A 20,650-nucleotide genomic window follows, 5' to 3' on the forward strand; every position below is an offset into this window, starting at 1 on the left:
CCTATCTCAGCCTTAGGAGGGGTTGGGTGGGGTGTGTTTATCCAAAAGCTTTTTCTGTTTTCTTATTCATAGGTGAGCTGAATCACAAGCTCCCCACCGCAGGCTCTGACTGGTGGGGAATTAGGCTAGAGGGTCATGAAGTGCTTGATATTAATTTCGTCTTTTACTCATCGGATTTCAGTGTGATCTGGATCATTTACAATGATCTAAAGATAAATTAGTCATTTAATTTGAACATTTCTCCAAACTGTGACATTATGTACAAGAAAACTAATATTACTAAAATAGTAAAATCTAATTATCCCACTGACTTCACTCATATATACTTCAGTTTATCATATGATTTGTTTGCCTGAGCTTAATTTTATACTGAATAATTTTTGCCTCTCTGCATTAATTCAACAGCCTTGACTATTTGTTAATATCACATTAAGAATATACATAAGGAGATTTTTTTCCCCTTGTATGAAATGATTTATTAAATAACAGTGATGTGGCCTATCTTAAATGAACTGTAGAACCAGTTTTGATCTTCAGCTTCCAATTGGTGACACTGTAAAGAAAAAATGATCTGAATTGAATAAAATACCTATTGGGGAAGTATTTTCACACATAAATCAGTTTGACTCCAGAACAATTATTTAATTGATTATCTAATCAATACAACAAATGATGAATGCATACAAAGATTTACACTCGCGGGGCACTTTATCAGGTTTAATTGCTTGTTAACACAAATGATCAATCAGTTATTCACGTGGCAGGAGCTCGCTGTATTTAGGCATGTACACAGGGTCAGTATGACTTTTTGAAGTTTAAACAGAGCATCAGAATGAGGAAGAAAGGGAATTTAAGTGACTTTGAACATGGCATGATTGTTGGTGCCAGACAAGCTCTTGTGAGTACTTCAGAAACTGATTTTCATGCGCAACCATCTCTAGGGTTTAGTGTGGACCAAAGGTCCTGTTTTTGTCAAAGGAGAATAGACAGACTGGTTGGAGACGATAAAAGGCAACAGTAATTGAAGTAAGCAAAGAACTTAGGCTACAGTTCACATAGGTTCACCACAGCTGGACAACAGAAGGCTGGAAAAACATTGTCTGGTCTGATGAGTCTCAACTTTAGCTGGCACATTCAGATGGTAGGGTCAGAATTTGATGTAAACAACATGAAAGCATGGATCCACCCTGCCTTGTATTGACAGTTTAGGCTGGTGGTGGTGTAACAGTGCCCACTTTGAGCCCCTTAGCATTATTTAAAGATCACAGGTTACCTGAGTATGGTTGCTGACTATGTTCATCCCCTCATGATCGCTGTGTACCATCTTCTGATGGCTACTTCCAGCAGGATAATGCACCATGTCATAAAGTCAAATCATCTCAAACCATTTCCTTAAACATGAAAATGAGTTCACTGTACTCCAGTGACCTCCACAGTCACCAGATCTCCATGCAAATAGAGCACCTTTGGAATGTGGTGGAACGGGAGATTCTCATCATGGATGTGCAACTGACAAATCTACAGTTACTGTGTGATGCTAACATGTCAATATGGAGCAAAATTTCTGAGGAATGTTTCCAACACTTTGTTGAATTTATAACACCAAGAATTAGGCGCTGTCATCAGCGCTCTAGAGACCGCTCATCCTGATGCTGTTTTTATTTCTGCAGGTGATTTTAATCAGTGTAACCTACCGACTGTACTTCCCAAATACCATCATGCAGACATGCCCACCTGTGATAAGAACACTTTGGATCATGTATACACCAATATAAAGGGTGCATACAGGGCTGCACCCTGCCCCCACTTCGGACATTCGGACCACATCTCTTTGTTCCTGTGCCCAGCGTACAGACAAAGACTCAAACAATCAAAGCCAGTCACCAAACAGGTTAAGCTCTTGACACCTGAGACTGAGGGCACACTGCAGGACTGTTTTGCTAACACAGACTGGGATGTGTTTAAAGCTGCAGCCACTCTGAAGGACTCTTCTGTCAGTGTACAGGATCACACTGACTATGTGACTGGGTACATCAGCACTTGTGTGAATAACATTGTGCCCACCATACAAGTCAGGAAGTTCCCCAACCAGAAGCCCTGGATAAACAATCAGGTACATCATATGCTGCATGGTTGCTCCACTGTATTTACATCTGGCAATGAGACTGAGTATAAAGCTGTGAAATATGGGCTGAAGAAAGCCATCACAGCAAACCAAGATGGCTTCTACTCCACTGCGCATGTGGCAGGGTATGCAGCACATCACACTCCAGCTCCAGTACCATCAGCACCACAGATGACCTCAACATTTTTTACACTCACTTTGAAACCTCTACCCCCCATACAGAGAGAAGGCCCTCAGATATCTGGACAACAACACCCCGCGTCTCAGCCCAGGGAAACAAAGCTCTGAGGAGGATCAACCCCCACAAAGCAGCAGGGCCAGACAACTTCCCTGGACGAGCCCTCAGAGCATGTACCAACAAGCTGACAGATATTCTTACCTCCATATTCAATCTCTCCTTCAACCAGAGAACTATTCCACCTTGCTTTAAGACCACTACCATTGTTCCCGTCCCCAAAAAGAACACCCCTAGCTGCCTGAATGACTACAGACCAGTAGCACTCACTACAATCATTATGAAGTGCTTGGAGAGAGTGGTGCTGACCCACATTAAGAGCTGCCTACCAGACACACTGGACCCCCTGTAGTATGCCTACCAGGCCAACAGGTCCACCTAAAGCCCTTCACATCTCCCTCTCACACCTGGAGAATAAAAACTCCCACATCAGGAGGCTCTTTATTGACTACAGCTCAACATTCAGTATGGTCATCCCCCACAAGCTCACCCACAAACTGTTTTCCCTGGGACTACCCCCCATCCTCTGCGACTAGCTCCAGGACTTTCTGACTGGCAGGCCTCAGTCTGTTAGGATCAGGAACAGGACTTCAGGATTCATCATCATTACTAACACTGGCACACCACATGGGTGTGTCCTCATTCCCATTCTCTACACCCTGTTCACCCATGACTGTGTGGCTTCCCACAAGGAAAACACCATCCTGAAGTTTGCGGATGACACTGCTGTGACAGGACGCATTACTGGCGGGGATGAAGCAGGAGGGAGGGACAACAACCTCACCCTCAACAATGACAAGACCAAGGAGATGATAGTGGACATGAGGAAGGAGAGGAACCCTCACCAGCCACTGCTTATCTGCGGGCTGGAAGTGGAAGGGTGAGCAGCTTTAAATATCTGGGGGTCCACATCAGCGAGGACCTCACCTGGACATTCAACACCACACAGCTGGTGAAGAGAGCTCAGCAGCGGCTGTACTTCCTGAGGATGCTGAGGAAGTTCAGCATGTCACCAAATATCCCCAGAAATGTCTACAGCTGTGTCATTGAGTCCATTCTGAGCAGCTGCATCACCGTGTGGTACAGCAACTCTACTGTCACGGACCGCAAACGCCTGCGGAGAGTGATGAAGACTGCGTCCAAGATCATCAGGACTCGGCTGCCCTCTCTGCAGAGCATCTACCAGCACAGAGCCCACAGTGAAGCTGGCTCCATCATCAAAGACCCCACTCTCCCCCAACATGGACTGTTCCATCTCCTCCCCTCAGGCAGGAGATGCAGACGTCTGAAATGCAGGACAACCAGACTCAGAAACTCTTTCTTACCCTCGGCCATCAGACTCCTTAACAGCTGACAGGAGTCTGTAACAACGGCCTGCAACTGCACACTGACTTTATATTGTCAACACCACAGTGACAATAATATTGTTTACTGTTTTTAAGCATTTTATTATTATATTAGTCGATAATGCACATGCATTTCACTGTCTACCTCATGATAGTTTTTGCATAGTTAATCATTCATTGTTGAATGTGGTACAACAGTTTATGTAGCACACGACACATTTATACATAGATTACTTTATTTACTTTTTTTAAATAATCTTTTTATGGTATTCAGTGTGGACGGCAAAGTAAGAATTTCATTGTTCAGGGAAACTTGTTTCCTTATTGTGCAAATGACAATAAGCACTTTAAACTGAAATGAATTGAACTGAATTAGGGCAGATCTAAAGGTGAAAGGGGGGACGGGGGTGTCTAACCCATTACTAGCAAGGTGTACCTAAGAAAGTTAAAACTATCTGTGGAGCTGCTCCATAGGTCATATGCATGTAAAGTAAAGATGTATGTTGCTATTCAATGCTAAATTTAAAAATCTTCTGGCTTTGATGAGCTGTAATTAGCTATTAAACAGCACCTCCTTGTGGTTCATATGAACTATGCAGCTAACATTTTGTGGCAATGACAGATGTGTCTACTGTCACTGTTATTGAACCCAACAAAGATTTAGGTCATCTGAGCGTGACAGGTTAGCCAAGCCTGGTAGCATGTGCTCTTTCAGGTGTTGCCCAGTAGCAAATAAACATGTCTGTGATGAAGAAAGCTGTGTGTTGGAACAGCAACCGTTTCCTTGAAACCTTTTGGGTCATTTGTATTTTGGGTAATCTCCCAATCTAATAAACATTCATGGTGTCATAATGATATTTAAAAAACCCCAAAACAAAACAAAAATCCTCTGTAAATTCTCTGACTCGTGCCTCTAAAATGTTGAACTTTTTGGTGCTTTTTGTTTCCCACAAGGGGGCAGTTCTAGCATGGGTATATGAAGTTTATATATATTTTTGTTTGTCCTGGCTTTTTGTCCATCTGAATAAGTAAAATAAGTGGCCACATATGAGTATAAATATAAACAAGTAAATATTGTAAATGCTAGAAAACCTGCTTCCTCTTCTTTAAACACATGGGTGTGGATATATGAGCATGTACCAGCAGATATGCAGGAAGGACTAAATTTGGCTCACAGTGCATTAACATTGGTTCTCTAATTAGAGTTATAAAGAGCATGGCTCTCATACCCTGTTAAAATTAAACATGTTGTATTTTTGGTACACAGTGTGCTGAGTCCCTGGGTTAGATTTACAAAAAAAAAAAAAAAAAATAGTGACTCACTGCATTTACAAGATTTTTCAGTCACATGGCAACATTTCTCCTGCCACAGGTGACACGTTAAGCTTTCACCTGTCACTCACTGATGTATTTAGCATCAACATTTACCCTCTCGTGTCATATTTTTGTAACAATTTAAATTATAATGTAACCTGTAGGACCCGTTTTCTCATTGGCTTAACTTTCTTTTGGAGCAGTGGAGATGCTGGTGTTGTATTGTTGATGGTTACTGGTTCTTATTTCATGCACATTCTAATACTATTTATGTTCTTACTAATATAGGCTGGAGCCAGAAGCTCATACCTCACAATTCATACATTTGTAAATGCTTCAAAAAACGTCCTGGAACACCTGATGTTTGTTTTTACTGAAATATTGTTATTGCTGTGATTTTATGTGTTTGTAATCTCTTTTTACATGTCATTTTCACAGCCATCACATTATAGCCGACGAGGTAGTTCGACTTTCTCCACGGTGAGGACATCCATCAGGGATGGAGATCAGTTTCCACTGAAGGAACATGTGAGTTTAAGAAACACCTAAATGCTGAAAACAGTTTAGCTTACAGTAAAGACGTCCAAAATCAGATGACTTTGCAAGGTGTTTATAAAAAACCTGAAATCAGCTAAGTTAAAGCTCATACAGTAGTTTCTGTTGAAAAGATTGACACAGTAGTGTTTGTGTAGCTCAGTAAGTGGATTGTAAAGAGCAGCAGCTTATTATAATATAAAGACAAGCTAAGGAGCGTATCCTTACTATAGTCTTGAGATACGGGTCTATGTAAGGCCTTATAGTTCACACAAAACAACATTCACAACCCGTATTAGTTTGCTTGTAAACATCATAAAGAAAGTAAAGTTCTGTGACAGCAGTAACTGCCTATGTCTCCTCTTTACTCTCCAGAGGGCATTTACATTTTTTTGACAGGCAGACAGTAGGCAGCCAAGATCTGCTGAGATCTGTTGACAGGTGCCCTCTTATGAAGAGGTGCCAGATTGTCCTGAGGGGCACAGGCAGTTCCATCCTCACTGTATCCAAGCAGTTTAATGTGTTTTTTTTTTAAGTTATGCCATCATTGCCATTTGTCTTGCTATGATTACTGATCTTGCACACAGCCTGAGGGGCAAAACGTTGCTCTGAACTGAATTAAACAGAAATACATATGGAGCTGGAGAATTAAATGCTTTCTTTTTCTTCTTTTTGTGTACAATACTTGCTTATTATACAGTGTTAGGATTTTAAAATTTTAAATTCAAGGAAACTTGCTGCATGGAAAAATGAGAAATCTGTTCTTTATAACTTTCTTTAAAATGATGAAAGTTGTGCAGTAAGCCATCGACCAGAATATATACTCTGACTGCTGGTCTGGTTTGTGTCAGCACAGTGAATGGAGATTGAAGGAGGAGGACTTTTTTGGGAGTAAGAAACAGGAAAAGGTAAAGTTTATTGCACCTTTGTCATAAACTGTATTGAAAAACAGACAAACAAAACAGATCAGATACTTTGCACAGCATGAACAAACCTTTGGAGATCTTCAGACAGCCACTGACTATTGCATAACATGCTAAGATAGTCATAGCAAGACTCATCACATGCAGGCTGAGACACATGTAATATTACGAAATCTTTCAATAAAGGAGAGATCGTTTGGAGAAAATCTTTTTTATGTTAAATGCATTGGCAGACTCCATTGAGCCGTAGGACTGTAAGAAAGATGGAGTCATCAGCGAATATGAATGATAGGAACTGGATCCCTTGGAGTCTAGGAGCTGGTGGTGGAGGAGTTAGGAACTATCTGGGACAGATGAGATATCCTGGAGAACTCAGATTAAAAGAAATGAGGCAAAAGAAGGAAAGTTACATGTGGATCAAAAGGCAGAGTGAATTATAATGATATTTTAAAAATGAGGTATAGGTTTTAATTGGCATTCATAAAGCAGGCAAAATTATTATTGGATGAGAAGCAGTGATGTGGAATATGAGAATTTAGTTATTTTGACAGCATCTTGACCCATAGGAGCCCGACGTGGCATATATGTTACATACAATTTCTGAGACATTTTGCTTCAATTTATGGTATAAACTTTGCTCAAAATCCTGTTGAACACAACTTGATACTTGTCTTCTGTCCCCTAATAGATACACAGAAGCAGAAAATCACATTATAATATTTTGAATGTATCACATGGTAATAAATGGTAGATATCCCTCTCAAAAAAATGTTAATTCTTTTGTTACATTTTGTTAAAGGGCCAAATAAAGACCTCATATTAAAAAAAAATTGGACCTTTCTTACCATTTTTTCATCGGTCGGGCCTTAACGGGTTAAAGCACTTGTAACAAAAGAAATAAACCAATTGGAGATGTACAAATTCACCATAAAGGAAAAGAGACTCACTAGGAATGACACAATGACAGCATCATTACAGGACCAATGACGAGGACATAATTGGCACAACTATTACATTTGTACTGTGAATATGTATAAAATTTATACAGCTTTTTAGCTTATCTGAACACAAAGTCCATACCCAAATATTTAAACCATAGCCAAACACTTTTAAGGATTAACTTTAACCAAGTACTTTAGTTGCCTATATTAAATATTTTCTTTAAAAGATAAAAAAAAAAGATGGAGACTTTATTGTCATTGTAAAATTACAACAAAATTTCATTTGTCATTGTAGCAGCAACAGTAATTAAAGGATAGAGCTTTAAAGTATGCTAAAAGTGAGTTGGAAAAGTAACAACACAGTGTTGACAGGTATGGTACTAATAAATTCTATCTAATAGGTTTTTACACAAATATACTTACAATATATGAAGGGTATGTAAATAACCAATATATGTATATCTTTGGCCTCATAGCATTTTTCATTCATATTTTAAGGTGTTACAATGATGCACAGTTCATTAGCAATATTAGGAGAGTACAGTTAGACAGATATTCCAGTTTAGCCAAGATATGACTTAACAATATGATATAGACTATATATATGAACACAGACAGTATATGTATTCTTATAGACATACACGTACATACATATACACACACACACATATATGCAAACTCCACACAGAAAGGCCACCACCCCCCAGGTTCGAACTGCTCCCCAGCCGAGGATCGAACCGGCAAACATTCTTGCTGTGAGGCTGCGGTGCTAACCAACACACCACTGTGCACCAAGTGTGTGGAGTTTGCATGTTCTTCTCGTGTATGCGTCGGTTCTCTCCGGGTTCTCCGGCTTCCTCCCACCGTCCAAAGACATGCATGATAGGTTACTTGATGATTAACATGATAGGCTTATTCTAAATTCTCCCTAGGAGAGTGTGTGTGTGTGTGAATGGTTGTTTGTCTATCTTAGTTGGCCCTGCGAAAGACTGGTGACCGGTCCATGGTGTACCCTGCCTCTCACCTGTTAAAATGCTGGGATAGGCTCCAGCTCACCCGTGACCTGTAATGGAATAAGCAGTCAAGATAATGGGAAAAAATAAATAAATATGTATATATATATATATGTGTGTATATATATATATATATGTATATATATATATATGTACATATATATATATATGTATGTCCTGGGTCTTCCCTGGGGTCTCCTCCCAGGGGACGTGCCTGGAAGACCTCACCAGGGACGTGTCCAGGAGGCATTCTGACCAAAGCCACATCATCTGGCTTTTCTCTTTGGGAAAGAGCAGTGACTCTACTCTGAGCACCTCCCGAATCAAAAAACTTTTCACCCTATCTCTAAGGGAAGGACCGGCCACCCTGTGGAGAAAACTAATTTTGGCCGCTTATATTCACAGTCTTGTTCTTTCGGTCACTACCCACAGCTTGTGACCATAGGTCAGGGTAAGAACGTAGATTGATCGGTTAATCAAAAGTTTAGCCTTTTATCTATCTATCTATCTATTTATCTATCTATCTATATATCTATCTATATATCCATCCATCCATCGGGCATCCTAACTAGAGGCCCGAGCCACCTCATCTGACTCCTCTCGATGTGGAGGAGCAGCAACTCTACTCTGAGCCCCTCCCAGATCACCGAGCTTCTCACTCTTTCTCTAAAGGAGAGCCCCTTCAGCTGCTTGTATTCGCGATCTTGTTCTTTCAGTCACTACCCACAGCTCGTGACCATAGGTGAGATTAGGAACGTAGATCGACTGGTAAATCGAGAGCTTTGCCTTTTGGCTCATATATATATATATATATATATATATATATATATATATATATATATATATATATATATATATATATATATATATTTGTGTGTTTTGTGCATGTTTGTGTTTGTGTGTGCATATGTATGTATGCATGCATATTTTAATACACAAATCTACATAAATATAAACATGCATACATAGTTTGTTAGTCCGTGGTCTTACTGTCTTCATAGCTCTTCCCTGATGGAAGGGGGTAAAGCAGGCAGTGATCTGGGTGAGTTGCCAATAACTTTATAAACAAGTTAAGCTCTGTTTGTAATATCTTTTTATAGTTATATCCCCTTAATTCCATTATGACAATGATGGCAGAACATTTGAAAAAAGCCTATAGCTGAGGCAAAAGAAGCAGGAAATGAGGCAGGACCAACTCTGACTCTTCCCTCAGTATTTTCCTCCTCCTCCAATTACTATTCTTAATTTTTCCCTCATCCAATCATCTAATTTCCGTGGTGCTGCACCCTCCAATTCTCATCTGTCCTGCAGGCAGTAACACTTACACGTATCAGCTGTAATTAGACAATCACTTCCACATGTGGATTAAACTTCTGCTAACCACTCAACCCGTACCTCACCCTCCCATCCGCCCACTGTCTCCTTTTTCCTCCCTCTGTTTTTCTTATTTCTCCATCTCACACTCTGCTACCCTCCGTGTGCCCCATTTTCTTTTCTTTGCTCTCCCCCCTCTTTTTCCTTTCTTTCTGATTGAATTACCATAAGTGCTGGTCGTGCTCAAAATATGCCAGCTTGTTCTGATTAAAACTGTCCTTATTATACGAGAGACTTTCCAAATGGCTGTGAGCAGTTTGTGATGTGTGTTTTTGGGGGTTGGGTTCAGGGAAAAGGTGGGTGGGTGGGAAAGTAGCAGTTTGTGTTGAAAAGGAAAATGTAACCAGACAACTTTGTATGGTGAAAGATAAAGAGTGGAAGTCCAAGGGCAAGATGGGGATAGAGTGGGAGAAGATGGAGAGGCAGAGCTGCAGAGTGGGAACAGAGAGGAGATGAGACAGTAATGGTAGTTGACAGAGTTGGGTTCACAACAGGTTCATGGTGACATCATGGTTGAATTTGGGGGAACATTTATATAGGAAAAACTATTTGCTCTTCATTGGATGCACGTGTACACCCCCAACCCTCTTTTTTCCCCCCTCATCTGCTCTCTGTCTCAGTTTGGCCACAACCACAAATTGCTGCAAACAACACCAAATATGCAGATTACTTTGGAGATTTAAAATTTGCTTAGCGTTTGTGGTGTAGTGTATTTGCGTTTCTTTGTATACACATGGGGATTTGCCTGTGTTTTGGTGTCATAACACCTTGAATCCTCAAGTTGTTTGTTAAACTCCACAACCCCAAGTTACCAACTGTTACCCAGTGTCACTCCTTTCCATTTTTCCTCCCTCCTTTTCTTCCCCCAGCCCTTGTTTTCTCTCCTCGTTTGCTCCCTCTTTTTTCGCCTGCAAGTCTAGCCAACCCTCGCCACTGGTACAGTATGTTCTTTGTGTGTGTAGGCATGTTTAGCAGCTTGAGAGACAGAAAATACATAAAGGAGCCTTGGGACCCGAAATGTGTTTATGGTGTACGTGTGGGTGTGATTATATTTGTGTCAGCTCTTTTGCTTGCTGGGGGAAAATTAATAGCAGGGTGTTGTGGTGTATTAAAGGCTCTCTGTGTGTTGTGCTTGGGTTTTTTCTGTGTGAGCCACGGTGCCAGAGTTAATTGGTTTGTGGGCTGTACGAAGGTCGCTCTGTCTTTGCAATTGTGTATACATGCTTGTATGTTTGTGTACCCAAAGAAAGCGAGCAAGCTTGTCATGCATGCCTGTCATCCTCTGCATGCTTCTCCCTACACCAAAGAGCCTCACATGACATCAATCTGAGAGCAGTGGGATAGTGATCTCATTACCAACAGCCTGTTGCTGATTAAAACCTGCCGTCTGCACCCTCCGCCTTACCAGTTTCTTTTCTTCTTCCCCCCACCCTCGCCACTCTCCTCTGCCTTCTCGTCCTTTGCCTTGCCTTCCTCCTGATTCCTCCACCCCTCAACTCCAGAGTCGCACTGCTCTGCGGTTTCTCCACTGCTCGCTGCCAAAAAGGGCCCCATTTCCAGCTCTGCAGAAGGTTATAAACTCCCCTCTTTTTTCGTGCTCAGTTTTTTTCCATTCCCTTTTTTTTTTCTTTTACATGTGTAGGCTCTTCATAGGAGATCGTACCATCAAAAACCCTACCTACAGGGCTAATTGAAACCTTTCCCATGTCCTAATCTTCTCACTCCAACAATGTTTATCTTTAACAATTATTAGCACTAAACTGGAAAGAAATGTATTTCAGTGTGTCTGAAGGCTGGTGTCAACATCTGTACGTACAAGAAAAAGTTCATTTACATTCAGATATACACAAATGCCTCTGTTCCACTCAGATAAGCAGATTTCACCAGCATTGAAATACAACCAGCACTCAGCTTTCACCTTCTTTACCCACACTGTTGCTGAGAAATGTGGCAGTAACACAGATTGTTGTAACAGTGAGCCTTATGATTTCAATGTCATTGTCCGAATCACATATATGAGGCCTCCTAGCCAGAAGCCTCATGTATGTGTTTCAGACAGTGACTTAAAGCAGACTTGGCATATGATGTTAATATTAAAATTAAAAGACTGAATAACTGCTTAACATCATCATTTTGTATACAGACCAAACAAAACAATTATAGAACATATTTTCACATAGGTTTAGTATGAATTCAAGTTATTTCATATTTTCCTTGTCAGCTTCAGTATTTGTTAATATACAACTATTATTGCATCTCAGGCCTGCAACACCCCTGCTGGAGTCCTAATTTGTCTGATTAGACTACACCTCTCTAGTGTGTGATGGTCTGTCCCAAATGAAGCCAACACCACTTCTGGACAAGGTTAGCATGACGCTTCCTTTTTGCAAAGTAAACTTTTAAGCATTATATGTTCATATAACTCTGTATTGTAGTGCTTGACAGTTTCTTTCAACATTGATCCCTTCCTCAAAAGGTTATGCTAATTGCTGACAAATGACAGTTTGTGATGATTTGCTATTAGAAGGATCAAAGATTTGCCCCCTTCTGCACTGAAATTCCTCTAAATTCCTTGAATTGTTTAAAGATAATATGATAATTATATAAAACAAACCAGACTGAAAAGTAAGAATTGTTTTGATATATGAACATGTAAAACCAACACTTTTAGACAGTTTCAGTAGTCTAACTAACCTTACTTTAGTATTAATTTATATGTAAATATAAAACCTCAGGCTTTTGGCAGAATAGAGCAAACCTAATCATCCATTTAATCATTTTAAAACATTTCACTTATATTCACATGGTTCAATATATTTGACTGACATTATACTTGACATTATAACTGACAGTAAACAAGAAATGTAAAGCTTAGTTCTTTATATGTTAGTCAGCCTGCACTGCTACTGTTTGTTGGTGGATGGCCCTTCAGTGGGTTGACTTGCCACCGAGGCCCGTCCGTCAGACAGTAGCAGACAGCTTTATCTCTGACATGAAGAGGCAGTTAGCTCTGGCCCTCAAGGGCTGACTGGCCAGGTTTGATCTCATCACGGATCAAATGTAACTCCATTAAATGTTTCCTTACCAGAAAACCACTGGGTTGATTTGCTTAGGAAAATCCTGTAGGAGGAAAAGAGTCAACTTGAATAGATTTAAAGCTGTGGAAGCTGAAAGGAGAAAGGTCCTTTGTGCTTTTCAAACTAGGCAGGAAGAAAAACAGCGCATAGTCATTTACATTTTTAGGATTTTATAAAGTTAATTAATATTTATGTGACAGCTTGAAACTTTTTGTACACTTTTCCTATTGATAGCACTTTAAATGCCATACACTTTTAAAAGAAGCTGCCACATACATTACTAAAGAAGCATGCTTAATTTGTAGACTGTCTGTTGGCTAACTCACAGTTTGCGAGTTCATTAAATGTTAGATCACCTCTTAACATATTTTATGCAAGCAATGAATGTAGATCAGAGATTTCCCTTCAGGCATATTTAGTCACAATAACGTATTTGATTGTCCTGATCCCCTGGTCTCTCACATTTGCGGAGCACAGTCCCAAAATTAAAGGCAATGCAAACATGGAATGAAAGCCAGGCACTGATACTGATATCCCCAAAGGTGTGCAGGCCCTTGTGCTGCTCTCTTGCATGTCTTAGTGTCAGCCTATCCTTAGATGATGAGCAAAGGATAAATAAATTCAACGATTCAAGGAAAATAGATGCACATTTGAAATTCAACTTAACAGTGTTGACTGACAGTCTTCTGTAGATGGAGTGAAGGTAAAGAGTGAGACAAAGAAAGAGTGGAGGGTGGGAAGGGGTGAGTGGGGGGCGTGTGTGGGGGGGGGGGTTGCAAGTTGAAACCTAAGCTCTCTGAACCCTGTTTTCCCTGCCTTGGGGCATTCTGTGGCTGGTAAAAATATGTGCTGTATATTTGAAGTGTTAGATCACGTGACAAAGGCAGGGTTTGTGAATCAAAGTACACAATGATTTCAAGAGGAGCGACAGAAAGAGAGAAAGAGGGTGTATGTTAGTGAGAGGGAGAGACGGGAAAAGGAGAGGGAGGCGGAATGCAACAGGCTAAGCTCTGTCGTCGCTCCGAGACAGACTTCTGACTGACAAACACAAGTACTACACTCCTTCTCAACTCACTTCTTCACCAACTTATCCCGACTCACCACCGTTGTTTGTGCAGTTCACGTTCTGCGTTCGGTAAGTTTGCTTTTCAGTCGTGTTTTCCTCATGAGTTCATTCTGTTGGCGGTTTGTGAGGCAAGGAGACAGAAGACATGTCAGAGCATGAGTGAGATGTGTTGCTCGGGTCCCTCTCCCTTTCTTTATATGTGTGTGTGTGCTTGTGGGACAGCATGAGCGGGGAGATTGAGTTTCCTGAGGACAGCTTTAATTGAGAACAGAGATTTTGAGGGGGTCAGAAAGAACAACAGAAACAACTAAAAGGAAGAGAATAAAAAGCTGATCAGTACTCGCATGTAAGTGTGTCCTCATTTGTTTGCTCCACCTATGAGTACACATCCCTGTGTTTATTCCTGACTTTACAAACTCTGATTTATAGCTGTTGAAAGATCACAATCTTGTCCCGAAAAGAGGGAAATCAGTTAAAATGGATGTTGAAATTCCACAGATTTTTCAGGAAAGACACAGATATTAAAAGAATCCCATAAACAACACACGGCATGCCACTTTCCACAGTTGCAAACATCAGTTTTGGTCAGCTTTGTAACAATGTCACGCCATTTTCCGGCAGCAGACGGGATGGCTGCTGCAGCCTGCAGGCTCTCAGCCAACAGACGGACTGTCAAAGTTGATGGATCACTCCATCAACATCACAAATGGCTGAGTAGGTCTAGTCTACCTGAGTGTGTACACAATCGGTCAGTCTTCCCCCCTGAAGGTTAAATAAACTGGTTCCCATCCACACAATTACATAAGCTGGATGGAAACACTGAAATAGACAATGTCAGATATCACAAGGCAATCTGCTGTGTCTGATCATTGCTCCTGCTTTGCATTAGGTGTGTTTGTGTGTGTGTGTGTGTGTGTGTGTGTGTGTGTGTGTGTGTGTGTGTGTGTGTGTGTGTGTGTGTGTGTGTGTGTAAACTTGGTGACCCCCTCACATTGAAATATACAGGCTGAATCATTTCAGATAGCATCGTTTGTGCGTCATGGGCTTTATAAACACAAATGCGCTACTTGATTAATGATTATGATTAAGAGCTTGTTTGTATGCCAAGTGCTTCCTCTCAGCTGATTTGAGCTCTCTGCATCTGTCAACTAACACCACACTGATGAGTGCTCACACCATGCCAACTCTTGCTATGCATGGCCTTGCTACGAGCTATTCTAGTAAACTCTTGACAAATCTATTCCAGATTAATTTTCCCTTATGTCTGGAGGAATGTTCATCAGCAGAATTGTGGAGTCAAGAAAAGGAGCATAAACAAGGGGGTGCAAATACAGTATTATATATTAGACTTTTTAAATGTTACTTTCCCTCTCGTCTCTGACATGCCTTTCATCGCTCGGTCATATTCTCTGTCAGTGGATGCCCAATAAGCGCAAACTGTAGAGTAGACCTAGCGTTTCAAATCTAACATCTAGTGTGCATCTGTTGTTGGTTAAGTTTTAATTTTTTTCCATTCGGTTTTACCATGCAGAGAATAAACTACTGGAAAAGTATGCGTGTGCTTGCATGACCGTGTGTTAGGGTGTGTTGGGTATAACTTAAACTGCACTGCATTCTCATCTTTGTTCTCTTCACTTTTGAAGAATGACAGCCCCTTAGGCTGAGAAGGATGTCTGGCTCTTCTCTTTCTTTTTGCCTTTCTTTTTCTCCTGCTGTCTCACTGCCTTTTTTTCTCTTTTATTTCCTCACTATCAGAGAAAAAAGGAAAATTCTCCTTCCTATTTGCTGGTGCCTGTCAGCTGAGTTTAATTTTGTATGGGTTTGTTCTCTTGGTTGCTACATATAAATGGAGACATAGAGCTTCCAAGACAAAGACGCAACCGTTTGCAACTTGTTTTTGAAAGCTGAGGACACAAATGTTTTCTTGTTTTGCAGAATTGCATATTGTCCACAGAGCTATCTACAGGGATTTAGTTAGAGCCGTGCACTGGTTGCGGTTCAGTTTGATGTTCCCCAATGGTTTCAGAGATTGGAAAGTCAATTGTAACTTTTATTGTTGTTTTCTGTGCTTTTTTTTCTCTTTAATTCGAAGCTTAATGTGTCTCAGTGAGTCTTAGAGCGACTCAGTGTTATTAATCACCGCCTGGGGGGCGATCTCCAGTACAAGCTACAAGTCTTTCAAACACACTTCTAATCCACTTTGTGGAAGAACAGCAAGAAATGAATTGAGCATGTGTGCGAGTGTCACTTTTGACATTAATGCTAAATGAAAAGCTGCCTGCCTAATTCCTGAATAAGGCCTGACCCGTGGTTGAGCTGCTGAGCCTGGAGCAACGGGGGCTGACCCCAGAGCCGACCTGAAGACCCATATCAACCCACGGGGTATCATTCATATAATGACAACATTGTGTGCTGTAAGAAACATTGCAATCATCAAAATCATCCCATTAGCACTGCTAACTCAGAAGTCACTCATTGTTGTTGCATGTGTGTCAGACAACTTAAATTAGGGCAATAATAAGTGACACTTTCTGGAAAAGAATAATCAATTAAAGCCCTGTCTCTATTAATGCCCTTTTTTAGTCTTGTGGGTAGGATAGGTTCTACTTTTTTAATATCAAGAAGTAGTTATGTGGCAGTCGAAATGTCCCACAGTAGCCCAGCTGAAGGGTGACCAGTGTACCCTGAGCTCTAACAGGTATTGGGCCTAACTCTTTTCATTTAATTTAATGTAAATATTAACCAGAAAACATTTACTGCTAAATTAATGCTTTTCTGACTTTATAGTGCAAGATGGCCCTTGTTGCTTTTGAGTTGCTTACTGGAACTTGATATTTTAGTTTTGTTACATTAAAGTGAGTACTAGTATCTTCTTCAGATACAGACTTGTTGCTTGCAGTCTGAGACAGATGCTCTGTTGTCCTCACAGTCCTATGAAACCTCACCAACTGAGCAAAGGACATTACATCCCATCAGCTGGAAATTATTTCACTTAGATGAATATCTGGCAATAATTCATCAAGATAATGATACTCAGAATACATAAATGAAATACTGCTTTGAGTCTTAATATATACATCTTTGTGTACAATCTCGACTAAGCTAACAACATAATTGCATCTATAAATTGAAAGTATGTGTGCACCATTGCCAGAAGCATTTTGTGGCTATATGACGGCTGTCAGATAGTGATGGTTTATGGGTGAACAGTATTTGTACTTCTCAAAACACATTTTTACATGTCAGTATGACATGAAATATAGTACAGTCATTTGTTGGAAAATCTAATTATGTTGTTTGAGGCTGATGGTGACTGTGTTTTTTTTCCTTGTTAATGGTGTTTGTGTGTTAGTATGTGCAGTTTTTTCCTTGGTGTGCTCCTCTGGCTGCATTCTCTCAGAATAAATAAGATTTGTCTGTGGTTTTTGGTTCACAGGTAATTTTCCCTGCAGAAGTTGTGTTTTTTCCTGCATTTAAATGTTTTTGAGGGGAGTTTACACTCAGACTCAGAACGTCTTTATTTCCTCACCACTTCTTTTCCATAGATACATCTGCTTTACGTAACATCTGTATTTCTGTTTACATAAAAAAACATGCTAGTTTTATAATACATCTTTAGTGTTCAAATAAAAAAAAAACCTGAGTACATAAAATACCAACTGCTTGCACTCACAATAGTAAAAAGATTTTAGAAAAGAGAAAGAATGGAAGATAAGAAAAGCTTGTGTCCACAAAAGAACCAATTAAGATTATCAAATGAACACTCAAAAATAAAATGTCTATTGCATTTTGCCGTTAAACACTCACCTATTTTCCAGCTAACACACATTACCCATGAATAGAAATATGACTCAATAGTTGGGAGGAGAAGGAACCATTTTTATGTTCTATTTACAGGCAGGAGAAAAAGTCTCTCAACAACACTGCAGGGTGAAGAAGCCAACATTTTGGTTCATGAAGTTTGTTCGCAGCCCAAAAGATCAAAGTGTGTTTGTCATTCATATTTGACAGTGGTTAAAACTCTTTACCATGATTAACACATTCCATGTAATAAAACAAAAAACAATAAGCATCTGTCGGATGTGCAGCTACTAAGCAATCATTAAGGACATTACTGATGCTTAGCAGGTTGGAGGTCCGCCATCATGGAGAACCATGGTGCAGGTCAGTGGAAAAAATTCACTTTTGCCTTCTATAACTACTTTGTTTAATTCAGTCTATTTCAATATAAACACTGTTTTTAGACTTCCTTAACCTCAAACCTTTAGAATTTCCTCCAAGTCTAGCAATAAAAACCCTGCAGTTAACCCACAGAGAGTTTCTTTAATTAAGATAAAAGGAATGATGTAAAAGAGTGCAGTCCACCCCGTTGCTGTAGGAATGAGTATGGCAGGCATTTAAACAAATTATAGACAGAACAAGCACATGCCGTACAAAACAATTCAAGTCTTGTCCTAATTTTCTTTTCCTTCCCAAAAAGATGGTGGTGTCAATAACAAAGAGCTGATTCAGGCAGAAAGAACATGAAGTTATTTCTTCCTTTAGTTTGCACAAATTTTATGTAATTGATTTTATTGTTATATAATTTTTTTTATATATATATATATATATATATATAATATTTCAACATTTCTCCCTGGGATTGATAAAGCTTCTTTTTTTTACTTTCAACAAGCTTAAACTTGCAATCATCTTGCTTCATTCAGCTAAGATCTGGTACTGTTTGGGTTTTAACATTTATATGATGCCCGGAAACCCAGCAATTTAAATTACAATGGGTACAAAACTGAAATAATTTATGCTCTGAGTACCTTCTGAGTGGCTAACTCAGTGAAACAATTACTTCATATTGACAAGTGTTACATTTTAACTTGCAAGTTTAAAAATTTACCTTATATTATTTTTTACATGTATTCCTGTTATACAACAGTCACTTTAAGTAGGGGCTCTAACAGTAGGTATATGTTTACCTTTACATCTTGAGGAAGCTGTTGTTTATGCACCCACTGACTCAAATGACCCATGAAAAAGACTTTATCATATGAATTCATTTCTCAACTGTAAAAGAGCTGATCACTCTGTAAAGCTAAGGATTCAGATTAATTCACAAGTCATCTATTTCCCTGAAAATGCTGCACCACATTGTCCACAATACCACACCAACATATTTCTATAATGAGCAAAACAAGAAATAAAATAAAAAAGAAGAGGGTGGAGCTAAACAAAACCATTTAATGTGGACATCTGTGATGCTACACAATTTTTTTTATCACGCAGATACATAAAAACTAAAACAGAAATGTCTCTGTCACAGTAGGACGAATTGATTGTGGTTTAGGTGATAAATGGATGGTTTACATATAAAGAAACCCCAAACACAGAAATACAGATGCACTTTAAAAAACATTCCCCTCAGTGTGAACTAATGAGCTATATAATGTGGGCATTTATAATGAGACAAATAAAATTTCAACATTTTGTCAAGAACTGTTACCGGGGACAACAAGCCTTATAGTCATTGGTCACATTTTTGTGTGAATGGAATGGCTTGCGTTGGCAGGAGATGTCTCAGAGATAACTTCCATCTACCCCACGTTTTGCTGCAGCCTGTCATTCTCCCCAGTATGTACAGTAACTATGTCACAGTGACACAGACCACAACTGTATATGGTGCATTTACTATGCCATGTTTACATGTTTAAAATATAAATATTGTGTCTTTGTGAAAGGCTGTAATTGGCTGTCTGAGAAGAGTTTCTGTTAGCCAAACTGGAATTATTACTCAATAAAAGTGGGCCCATGAAGATACGTGCAACAGAGTTCCCCCTCTTACTGTATCAGCTATTCATCAGACATGTTTAAATTGTCATATGAATAAAAATGCAAATTCATCTGAAAGTTACCATCACGTAAAAAAGACATGAAAACTAAAAGTATTCCTATCTGACTTCACTCATTTCAAAGTCCTAATGTTGATCCAGACAATTCAGGCGTTATTATTTAGCTGTAATCATTTGCTTTTACGAAGATTATAAAATTATATAATATATTGCAAACATCAGTGATTCTTGAATGAGTGCTTCTTTACATGACACTAGGAACTCGAGAAAATGGAAAAAATGAGAAACACTGTAATGATTTCAGCTTAACCAGTAGAGATGCAAAGTAGCACAAACACAGGTTTTCTTGACACAACCTGAGACGAGTTTTCTAACATGTTGGAGTTGCACACAATCTCATTCTCTTCTTGCATGCTCGTACATGATTTGTGCAAAGGAAGCAGAGCTAAAAGAAAGAGGTAGCAGGTATGTAGATGCTAATTTGGTGAGAAAGAGTGATGGAATGCTAAAAATACAACCTATTAAAAAAAAAAACCCTCAGTGTAGACAGTTTCTTGGAAACTATTCTTTCTTTTTTATGCCTATGTAGTTTAATAACCATAACCTCAAGCAGATTTGAGTTGGAAAAAAACAAAATCATAAAAAATCAGATTTGCACCAATGATAGCTAAATCCAGATAATGCTCCAGACCAAAAACTTGTTTATCAAAAGGCACTTTTTGAATTTCAACAGTTCACATTTGAATCAACTGAATTTTTGCTCTGACTTAATATGTGAATATGCACATTTGATGAAGGTTATGTGAAAAAAAAGTTAATAGTATTGTCTAAAGTGACAGGCTAGAAAAGGCAGAGAGATGGA

General features: G+C 39.5%; 1 protein-coding gene and 1 long non-coding RNA gene across 2 annotated transcripts in view; both read left to right on the forward strand.

Annotated features, from left to right (window-relative positions):
• Nucleotides 1-208: 208 nt before the first annotated feature.
• Nucleotides 209-8,527, forward strand: LOC121637161. The gene is made up of 3 exons (XR_006009805.1): nt 209-220; nt 2,658-2,661; nt 8,392-8,527. It is a non-coding gene; the product is annotated as an uncharacterized LOC121637161 (long non-coding RNA).
• A 5,322-nt stretch (nt 8,528-13,849) lies between these two features.
• The window catches only part of LOC121637160 (retinoic acid receptor gamma-A-like), a 36,186-nt gene continuing 29,385 nt past the window's right edge, over nt 13,850-20,650 (forward strand). The window contains exon 1 of the mRNA XM_041981133.1: nt 13,850-14,017. The gene's annotated coding sequence lies outside the window, so the exon portion shown is untranslated. The remainder of the gene's footprint in view (nt 14,018-20,650) is intronic.

The sequence above is a fragment of the Melanotaenia boesemani genome, chromosome 3 (assembly GCF_017639745.1).
Source record: "Melanotaenia boesemani isolate fMelBoe1 chromosome 3, fMelBoe1.pri, whole genome shotgun sequence".
Lineage (NCBI taxonomy): Eukaryota > Metazoa > Chordata > Actinopteri > Atheriniformes > Melanotaeniidae > Melanotaenia > Melanotaenia boesemani.